Raw genomic sequence first — 9354 nt, forward strand, 5'->3', positions numbered from 1 at the left:
CCAGGAACAGAAACGCTTGAAGTCATCAGTAGCAGCTAAAGCTCCATGTTCTTCCTCCTCATCCACAGATACGGGAGTCAGTTGAGTTAATGAAGGACAGTATCAGCCACTTGCTGCAAGTGGATGCACAGCAATTAATTGTATCTACGGTTGAGGAGGAGCACATGTCCCTGCAGCCGAGGCCACTGCCACATTGGGGGAAAGCAAACTTTCTGAGATGGGAATGAGGGACACCTATTGTAGCGGGAAATAGGTAATCAAAACCAAAATGGACTTCTTGGACTCAAGCTCTATAGGAAACAAGCTTTTATTAATTCGCTAGTGAAAGTTGGCTCAGCCCGGCTAATGTCTGCTTGCTAAGTCCCCAAAATAGGAGTGTACATCACTTATATATCCACAGTTACGTCACAAGTGCATATGCAAAAAATCAAACTTTTCTTTCAGCTTAACAAGACATACTTCTCTTTCTGCATCTCTTTTCCTCTAAATTGCTATTTCAGACCTGCGGTTTTGTCTCACATGTCTGTGTTCATTACTAAAAGAGGAAGTTAGTGAGGACGAGAGTGAGGGGGCCAAAAGTGCCCAGAACCGCTGGCTGGCTGGCTTCTGTAGTTCTACAAAGGATGTCAGAACAACCATCCACCATGTTAGAAGGCTTTTCAGCTGATGCCACACTATTAAAAAAAGTATGTAGGCAAAGGCTACACCCCTTTGCCACAGAATAGTACAAAAAAAGGTGCTTTTTTACCACTACTATTCCTTTATACTGGCTTTTGGAATTTACAAATGCAGCAATTTAGAAATTGAATGAAAGGTTTAGCACTGGGAAACACTTTTTCTAAGATAAATAGTGCATTTTATATACAACTAATTATTGGTGCTTTTCCACTGCATGGAACCGAACGGTTCGGCTCGCTTTTGTGCTTTTCCACTGCATGGTACCGCATGGTACGGTGTTGGAACGGTGTGGTACGGTACGGTACGGCGGCGCTTTTCCACTACATGGAACTGAAAGATACGGCTTGCTTAAACAGTACAACCTCAGTTGTGGTTCCAAGAGGTAACATACCGATACCATATCCCACAATCCTTTGCATGCAGCCTTGACTGTTTGTCACTACTAGCCACTGATTGGTCAGAAAATCATTGTTATCCCACCCACTTTACTTTAGTGGAAAAGCAAACCGTACCGAACCGTTCCAACACCGTACCATGCGGTACCATGCAGTGGAAAACCAAACAGGGCCAAGCAGGGCCGAGTGGAGTCGAGGTACTTGCAGTGGAAAAGTGCCATATGTAGATCAGTCCAAAATGAGGGGGAAATGAGGAGGAAAGAGGGACAGAGGGACTTTGTTCCAAATGAGGGACAGTTCCTCAAAATCAGGGACAGTTTGGAGCTATGGGAATGGTGATAACAAGGGCCAGATATTGCCTGTCTGATGTGGGACTGCAGTAAAAAAAATAACATGGGGACAGAGGATGTGAGGTCAGCAGTGCAGTGTATAGGGGTAACTAGGGCAATGGATACGATAAGGTCAGCAGTTTGTAGGGCAGTGTACAGAGGCTATTAGTTTGTAGGGCAGTGTACAGTGGGTTATCAGGGAAGTGTAGAGGGATTTGCAGGGCAGTATACAGTGGGCAGCAAGGTAGAGGACAAGGAGTCAGCAGGGCAATGTGCAGGGGGACAGCAGGGCAGAGAATGAGAGGTCAGCAGGGGAGTGTACAAGAGTCAGTAGTCCAGTGTACAATGCATCAGCAGGGCAGAGGACAGGGGTCAGCTAGGTGGAGAGCAGGGGTTATCAAAACAGAGGACAGGGGGGTCAGTAGGGCAGTATACAGGGGTCAGCAGGGCAGTATACAGGGGTCAGCGGGGAGGAGGACAGGGATCATAAGGGCAGAGGACAGGGATCAGCAAAGCAAAGGAGAGGGGTCTGCAGGGCAGTGTACAGAGGTCATCAGGCTGGAGGACAGGGATCAACAAGGCAGTGTACAGAGGTCAGGAGGGCAGCAGGACAGGGGTCAGCAGGGTGGAGGACAGGGGTAGGCAGGGTGGAAGACAGGGGTCAGCAGGGCAGAACATTTCTGTCAACAGGGCAATGGACAGGGGTCAGCAAGACAGAAAACAAAAGTCAACAGAACGGAGGACATGGTGTCAGCAGGACAGGGTACAGGGGGTCAAATCCCCCCACCCCCTCCTAGCATAAACCCCCCAATCCCCCTTGTAGCACATATCTCCCATTCCTCTTCTTAACACAAATCCCCCCCCCTGTTACTCCAACCAACCAAGCCGGCTCCATACTAACAATCAGAACTCCCGATTCCGGGTCACCTGATCACTGTGATAGCTTCTGATTGGTAATCACAGTGATCAGGGAAAAAAAATTAAAACTACATCTATCATTTCCTTTAAATGCACCAATCAGTGGTGTCACACAGGGGCTGTACCCCCGATCAGTGATGTCACCAGGTTCTCCCACCCCTTAGCTATTTACCAACTGCCAAACAGCGGAGCAGGCAGACAGCAGGAACCTTCGGTGTGACCGGAGCTTTCTTTCTTTTCATTACTTCGGGTTGGTGGCAGGTGTCGTGATTGACAATGGATGTACACGGGGGGGGGGCATTATTTTTGTAATAAAGGATTGTCAAAAACCATCTGTGTGTTTTTATTTCATTTTAATGCTTTTTTTGGTGAAGGAGTAGGGGAACAATGTAACCCATACAACAAGGAGTAAGGTGCTAGAGATACAGTACAAAGGGGAGGGGATGGCAAGGAATATAACCAAATAACAGAGATAAAGGGTATTAAGATCCAATATACTGGATATGTACTAGGAAGTCCATGAGCTTAGGGCTGCCATCAAAGGGAAAAACTGAAACCAGGTATCCAGGGCTGTAGTAAAGATGAGCGAAAGAGAGGCGCCTCCAAGTGCAGGTTTCCAGTTTAATGCAATAAAAACGACAATATCAACTCACATAGAAGTAGAGGTAGACAGGCACATCTGATGCAATAAATGGCGAAAGGTCAAGTCCTGATGTTATCTGTGTTTGCAGGGCAGTAGCGGTGTCGTCCAGTCTCGGTCTCTGTATGAAGCCGGCTATACGGTGATGGAAAGTCCGACCAAGGCGAAGGCTTGAGACGCTGCAGGCCCAAGATCGTGACGTCACTAATAGATGATGTGTTTCGGAGCATGCGCGCTGCGAGTGGTGCGGCAGCCACGCTCCTTTTTCAAGCTGAGATGGAGCTGTCTGTATTTGAAAAATAGGGCACTAGGCGGAGGTACTATTTATATATTTATGGAAAACCCCCCAAAGAAAGCCACAAAATCCAGGAGGACCATTCAATTAGATTCACCACCACCTTCCACTCCCAACATGAGGAAATGAAAGGAATTTTGGCCAAATATTGGAACATATTACAGGAGGACCCACAGCTAAAGGCTATAATCCAGGGTCGCCCGAGAGTCACCAATTGCAAGGCGCCAAATCTCAAAAATAAATTAGCTCCCAGCAAATTCAAGTCTCCCACAGTGACCCCCACTCCACTTGTACTCATACCCCTGGTAGGAATGTTCCAATGCTGAAAAGCCCTCTGCAAAATGTGCTCATTCATCCATCATGGACAAAAAAAACATCCACACTAAAAATAGAACTTTTAGATAACTTCTATAACTGCTCATCTGATTTTATTATCTATGGACTCTCTTGCCCCTGTTGTTTAATATAAGTAGGTCGTACCATTCACGCCATCAGGCGACGTTTCGGGGAACATAGACGATTCATTGAACTAGTGAAAGATAAACACAGTGTTCCATGTCACTTTGCTAAGTTTCACCATAAAAGCACTACCGGATTACAGGTATGGGAGCTAGAACAAAATACCCAGAACCTTGCCAGAGGCCGAACGATACAAGAAATTATGGGCCAGGGAGACATTTTGGATCTATTCCCTCGATACCCTCTCGCCAGGGGGGCCTCAATGAGGGGATTGAGATTGCAATTATTCTTTAATAGCAATATATTTTAGGACTATACCCACTCACTCTTTACACTCATTCTCCAGTTGTACTATATAGTAAGTGTTTTTCTTTTTCCTTTTTTTTCCTCTTGGGATAATATTTGTTTCCTTCTCGTCATCATGGAGGTGGAGGGTACCTTTCATCAGTGAGTATCACTGCCTCCTCCCCATCAACATGAGGACAAGGTACTTCAGGGTGGGGGAGGGCAGAGCCCCCCCTGCCCCAAAGCACCCCCATGTTGAGGGCATGTGGCCTATAGGTATGATTCAGAAGGGGTGGCTCGCTGGTCCCTTTTCCTGGCCTGCCAGCCTGCATGCTCAGATAAGGGTCTGGTATGGATTTTGGAGGGAACCCCACGCCATTTAAAAAAAAAAAAAATTGGTGTGGTGTTCCCCTTAAAATACGTACCAAACCCAAAAGAGCCTAGAATGGATTAAGGGGGGGGGGGGGGCTGTTTTTTTAATCGGATTTATGTTCAAAACTGATTGGATGTGTGATTCACATGTGTTCTTACAGAAGGTAATAGCCTGGAATTCACATCTAAACTCCACCGCAGTGCTCACAAAAACGCACAGGACTCTATTTAAAAGCAGCGCTATATAAAAAGTCCAGGTATAGGTAGGGTCCAGCTGATTGGTCTCCTTGAAGTGCCACCACCACCAAAAAGAGAGAGTGACCCCAATCACACTGCCGCTTACCGTCCCACTAATAAAAGAAGGCTCAAAGGATCCACCAAAGTGCTCCTCCAGAAATCCTCAGCGATTCCAGGATCAAGCCAATTAGGTGCGACTCCAAACAGATGGTACAAGGCAGACTGATCACTCATATAAACCAGAAAAAAAGCAAACCATAGTGCAACACCTAATAAACCACCATTTATTTTCTTATGCCAAATAACTGCTTACAGGTAATACGAGCTTATCTGCCGGAAATGTTTGACCACTGCTTCACTCAGTAGTGACGTCCCGCGTCACAGGTCACGCCCGACGCAGTGTTTCATCCAATGTTGGACTTCTTCCAGGGTGTGGTCAACGGGTGCCACCATACTCATTATATAGTTGAGACAAGCAGTATGTCACTTCCGGGGGAAGCGCACACCACACCGGAAGCAAAACAAAGAAGCGCCATCTTTAACCAATAAAGGAGATGACAAGCTGATATGAATCTAGTAGCGGTCTACAGTAGTCACAAAACAAATCAGAAATCTTAAACAAAAAAGACCTCTGATAATATGGAAGAAAGAGCAATTTCCCTATGCCTATAAAAATTAGCATAATAGGCAGACCTATGTAAATACACGATCTGTATTGTTATTCACCATAGAAATCGGGAAACAGCGGCATCTTGTGGACAATCAAGCAAATAACACAGAGCAGCTCATAATACATAAAAATAACACATATAAAATGTAAATAAAACATAGCCATAAAAATGTACAGCTTACATGCAAAACATAAACTTGACAGCTAAAAGACAGGAAAAAGGGGGGGGGGGATATGAATACCTATCCATTTGCTATAAAGGCATTCACATCCCACTCCACATTTAAACCATGCAGAGCATAAGTCTTAGCCGTATAAATCCAGCTTACTACTAGTTTGGAGATCTCCCTTACCATATGACTGCCACGCCAATCTGCCAAAAATTTGTCAATCCAAATGAACACAGTCCCTTTGGGATCTTTATTGTGGCAGAGGGTGTAATGTTTCGAAAGGCTGTGGCGAGGAAATCCCTAATGGATGTTAGCCACATGCACGGTCAGTCTGGTCAACAACATCCTCTTGGTACGGCCGATATATTGTAAGCCACAAGGACAAACAATAATATAAACCATGTACCTAGTTGAACAAGTAATGAACTGTTTGATTGCAAATTGTTCATGTGTAGAAGAGGACTCAAAACTTTGAAATCTCCTAAGACGATGTACATTAAGTGAACAGATAGAGCACCTACGACATGGAACAAAACCTACCATATTTTGAAAGAAAAAGGAAAGTTTTTAGGTGGATTGATCACATTTGGGGCTATTTGAAGCCTCAAAGGAGGCACTCATTTATAAATCAGGAAGTTGTGGTCCTAAGACAGAGTCATTGCGGAGCACCTTCCAGTGCTTCCGCAAGATTCTTTTTATTGCAAAATGCTGATTGGAGAAGGTGGTGAGAAAGGAAATATCAAAACCATTAGTTGTCTCCCTAGATCTTGGGGCTAATAGTGATTCTCTGTCCCTATTACTTGCCTGATCTATCTCTAGAGGGTCATAACCCTTCTCTAGAAATCGTGTTTTTAAAATCTCAGACTCCCTCAGGAAGTCTTCCTGATACGTGCAATTCCGACGTAACCGAAGAAATTGACTTTTTGGCACAGACCTAAGCCATGACGGATGATGGCAACTAGACATATCGATATAACCATTCCGATCCGTCTCTTTGAAAAATGTAGAAGTACGGATGGAATGCCCATCAACTCTGATGTTTAAGTCTAGGTAATGAATCTCATTCTCACTTGCCTCATACTGCAAACAAATGCCTCTGTCATTGTTATTGAGTTCTATAAAGAATTCCTGAAGGGACTCAACATTACCGGCCCACAGGAGGAGCATGTCGTCTATATACCTCCGCCAAAGACGCAACTCTGGTCTGGGTTTGGCATAGACAACGTCCTCCTCCCACTTGGCCATGAACAAGTTCGCCATGCTAGGCGCGAACTTCACCCCCGTGGCCACACCCTTGTTTTGCAACTAATATCTGCCGTAAAACCAGAACAAATTGTGGGACATGCAATATTCAAGCAAGTTCATAACAAAATCATGTTGTTTAGGGTGTAAGGCACCCCCTCTTGTCAAAAAATAGTCAACTGCTTGACATCCATGTTCATGGGAGATAACAGTATAGAGAGAGCTGACATCCGCTGTCACCAAAAGACAGCCCTCCTCCAACTGTATCTCCCTAAGGATATTAATCACTTGCATGGAGTCTCTCAAATAAGAGGGAGTCTCAATGACCAGGAGCTGAAGAAAAAAGTCAATATATTTACCTGCCCTAGATGTGATAGAATTAAGGTTCTGAACTTGCTTCCACTGACACTTGTAAAGATCTACAAGTTTTTTGAGTCAAGAGCATTGCTGGCGAAAGAATTTCAGGTCTCTCAGGGTCTGTTGAAATGGAAACCAATGGTCTAGAGTTCATTATAGCTGTAACTTCAGCCATCAGGGTAGTAAGAAAATCATGTGACAGTCAAATGTTTTTATTTTGCATCAACATTGAGTCTAAAATACGCCTAGCAATACCAATCATTCTCTCCCTCACTCCTCCCATATGAGATGAGTAGGGAGCATTAAAGGTCCAAGTGCACCCCTGACCCAGTAAGTACTTTTGGATCTCGGGATCTTCTGAGTTAATTTGTAGTTCTTTGCAGGCTCCTACAAAGTTTGTCCCTTGGTCCGATCGGAATTGTGTGACTGGTCCACGAAGAGACAAAAATCTTCTCAAGGCATTAATAAAACTTGAAGATGACATGGATTCGATCACCTCCAAATGAACTACTCTAGTATTTAAACAAGTGAACATAATAGCCCATCTCTTACTCTCAGCAGGGTGTCCTCTAATATAACGAGACAAAACATTCCAAGGCCCGCGAGCCCTACATGTGAGAATGGAGGAGCTACACAGTGAGCCTATCTGTTGGGAGATCTGACATTTTCTGTTCCTGCAGCCTTCCCCTCAACTTCCTGCAGATCACACACTTATGGACATAAATGGAGATGAGCTTCTTAGCTCTAATAATCCATAAGCCTGCTGAACGTAATGTACCTTCAGTAAAGTGACAACCTTGATGTACTACCTTCTCATGATATTGTTTAAATAAGAGAGTGGCTATGTGATGATTGGCTGAAATTATAAGAGGATGTTTCTCATTTTCAGTCATGTCTGCCTTAAACAAACGTCCTCCTACTCTATCCAGTCCATCTTTGTCAACTATGGGATTCAAACATTTAATTGGGCTTTGATCATGGATTTTATTTCCTTTCGACAGACTTTAACTCTTCTAGAAATGTTTCTTGTTGGACACATTTGATGATGACTGTTTCTGCTTGCATAAAATCTACTGGACAGTATAATCGTTTGTAGCAATGCCCGCCTGTACACGATTCTTTCTGTGCGCTGCTGGAAAATGCTTTACTAACATGAATAAGTGTCACTATACCTCTCACAATAGATCTCCAACTTGAGAATCTTAGAAATCTATGTGAGCCTAAATGGCGTTCATACACTTCAGTTGCTAAGACTGTCACTTCAGGTCTGATCTCACTGTTGGAATTTGGTTCAATGCGGTCAAATACTTTGTCTTCAGATTGATCACTTGTATCTGCACAATGTAAAAATTCTGGCCCAGAGAACCAGTTGTTGTATTTCAGGTGAGCTGCCTGAATTGGTCTGGTGCCGTGGTCTGCTGGATTCTGACTAGAGGTAATGTAATGCCACTGATCTGGATTAGTGGAATTTCTAATGCGGGTTATTCTGTTTTGCGACGTATACATAAAATCCTCTGAAAGTTTTATGAATATACCCTAAAACAATTTTGCTGTCAGTGTAATATTTAATTGTAAAAGGTTTGATGTCTATTTCCTCTGTAATTAACTCTGCAAGTTCAACTGACAAAACAGCTGCACATAATTCTAAACGTGGCACTGTGTGAGCTGGTCTTGGCGCTAGTTTAGACTTGCCCATTATAAAGCCTACATTACATTGACCATGGCTATCTATAACTCTAAGATATCCCACAGTAGAAGCATCAGAAAAAACGTGCACCTCCCTTCGCACTGTGGAAGACAGTGACACTGGGGCATAGGATCTGGGAATACTGAGATCTTCCAATTTAGTCAAATCTTCTGTCCATATCATCCACTGAGCTTCTCGCTCTGAGTGGGAAATCCCAGTCACATTGATCTACTGAGAGCTCCCTAACTAAGATTTTGCCTTGAATAGTGACTGGGGCTGCAAATCCAAGTGGGTCATAAAGACTGTTTACTGTGGCCAGGATACCTCTTCGCGTGAATTGCCTTACTTCTCTGGATATTTGAAAGGTAAAACTGTCAGTCTGTAGATTCCAACTCACTCCTAAGATCCGTTGAAGTGGCAGAGGGTTGACATCTAAAACAAGATCCTTTAGATCTTTAGCTCTGTCATCTTCTGGAAATGCTTCCATAACTGAACTTCTATTGGACGCTACTTTGTGTAGCTTTAGATTTGATTCTGCAAGCATCTCCCTGGTCCTTTGCAGAAGACTGACTGCGTCAGCTTCAGTAGGCAAGGAAGTGAGTCCATCATCTATGTAAAAA

The sequence above is a fragment of the Pelophylax lessonae genome, assembly GCF_965119305.1.
Source record: "Pelophylax lessonae genome assembly, chromosome: 4".
Classification (NCBI taxonomy): domain Eukaryota; kingdom Metazoa; phylum Chordata; class Amphibia; order Anura; family Ranidae; genus Pelophylax; species Pelophylax lessonae.